Consider the following 2421-nt stretch of genomic DNA (forward strand, 5'->3'; position numbering starts at 1 on the left):
ACGAGGACCCTTCAAGTGCCAACACTTCGTTGGACTCCTCCTCGAATTTAGGGCCAACTTCATTGTTGAAACCTTCCTTTATTTCCCTTTTCCACTGAGACGACAGTATTTAATTTCCTATTTCTCTCCTTGCTGGTTATTCTCGAAGGGAGATTTTACGACTGTGCTGTTTGTTAGAAGTCGGTAAATAACATCGTAATTAAGGAATAAAGAGAGCAATTTTCACTGCAAAATTATTAGTTCCACGTGATACCCCACGTGAACTCTGGGGAAAGCTTCAATCAGATCTCGCGATGAAAGGGAGCAAAGAGTTTCTAGTCATTCACATTTTCATTCATGACAATAGAAGGTACAATATTCCGTTTTAATGCATGATAATAATAAATACTAATCAATGATATATATATATATATATATATATATATATATATATATATATATATATATATATATATATATATATATATATATATATATATATATACATATATATACACAATATATGTGCATGTACAGTATGTGTATGTGTGTGTATATATATATATATTGTGTATATATTATATATATATATATATATATATATATATATATATATATATATATATATATATATATATATATATATATATATATATATACATATATATACACAATATATGTGCATGTACAGTATGTGGATGTGTGTGTGTATATATATATATATATATATATATATATATATATATATATATATTATATATATATATATATATATATTCTTCTATATTCTTATATATTTATATAACTATATATCTTCTTTTCATTTTTGTATATTCTTTAATATATATATTTTTCCCATTTTTATATATATATATATATATATATATATATATATATATATATATATATATGTATATACACATGTATATGTATATATATATGCAGTATATATATTCGCCAAAATGGTTGTCACATGCATTTTTAGAGGAGCATTTTGGAATAGAATGGTCTGTTCACAAAACTGGTAGTAGTCTTGTGCTACAGAAAAACTTCTCATGGATAAAGGTATGTTTCATGAATTAGGTAACGAATTTAAATTTTAAAATTCAATACAAAGGGCACATTTAGTCGCAAACAAACCAATATACACTAAAATTGGCAGGAAAAAGTAATGTTCACTTCCTTTCATTTTTCACATCTGAACCTTTTTCTCAAACATATCAGCAAGTCAAAACACATGTGCATAAATTACAATAACCTTTATTTACAGATCTACAGAGTCAATAGCGGGTATGCCCTCTGCAAGTACTGATAACTCCCACCAGGCGGCGTGGCATGCTGTCCACAGCTGTACAAGGTTCCCAGCAAGTATCCTGTCCCATTCTTCCAAGAAAGCCTAACCTAATTCTCTAAAGGTGGATGGCTGGTTGCCCCTTTGTCTAATTGCACGGCCCAATTGATACCATAAATGTTCTATGGGGATGAGATCTGGGCTCAGTGCAGGCTGCCTCAGGACGTTCACGTCCTGTCCTTCAAGGTAAGTACCAGAACAGTGAATCGCAGATTGGTAGCGATGGGTTGCAGAGCACATAGATGTGCTGTGAGGCCAAAGTTCACCCCCAGACATAAAAAAGACCGTCCGGCTTGGGCTCGTCTACACCGGAATCTGACTGTACAACACTGGCACCATGTGGCTTTTGGAGATGAGTTCAGATTTCTGCTGTTTCTGGTAGATGGTAGGAGGCGTGTACGCAGACAGACTGGAGAACGTCTCAGGGACGAGTGTGTACAAGCTCGAGTTGCTGGAGTTGGTGGATCTGCCCATGTGTGGGACGCCATTTGTGCAGATGGCAAGAGTCATCTTGTCATTCTGGATCGAAACATGCCGGTGACGTGTAAGGACAGTTGCTGGATCGGAACCTTCTTCTACGGGCTCGTGGTTTGTTTGCCAATAATTTCCAGTACCAAGACGACAATCCCCCTGTCCATCGAGCACCTGCGGTGACTACTTACCTTGAAGGACAGGATGTGAACGTCCTGAGGCAGCCTGCACTGAGCCCAGATCTCAACCCCATAGAATATTTATGGGATCAATTGGGCCGTGCAATTAGACAAGGGGCAACCAACCATCCACTCTTAGAGAATTAGGCCAGGCTCTCTTGAAAGAATGGGACAGGATACCTGCTGAGAACCTTGTACAGCTGGTGGGCGTTATTGCTGCTCGCAGAGGTCATAGCGGCTATTGGCTCTGTAGATACGTAAATAAAGGTTATTATATTTCATGTACTTGTGTTTGACTTACTGATATGTCTGAGAAAAAGGTTCAGATGTGAAACATGAAAGGACGTGAACACTACTTTTTCCCTGACAATTTTAGTATATATTGGTTTGTTTGCAACTAATGTGTCCTTTGTATTGAATTTGAAAGTGTAATTCCGTTTC

This window comes from Macrobrachium rosenbergii, chromosome 10 (assembly GCF_040412425.1).
Source record: "Macrobrachium rosenbergii isolate ZJJX-2024 chromosome 10, ASM4041242v1, whole genome shotgun sequence".
Lineage (NCBI taxonomy): Eukaryota > Metazoa > Arthropoda > Malacostraca > Decapoda > Palaemonidae > Macrobrachium > Macrobrachium rosenbergii.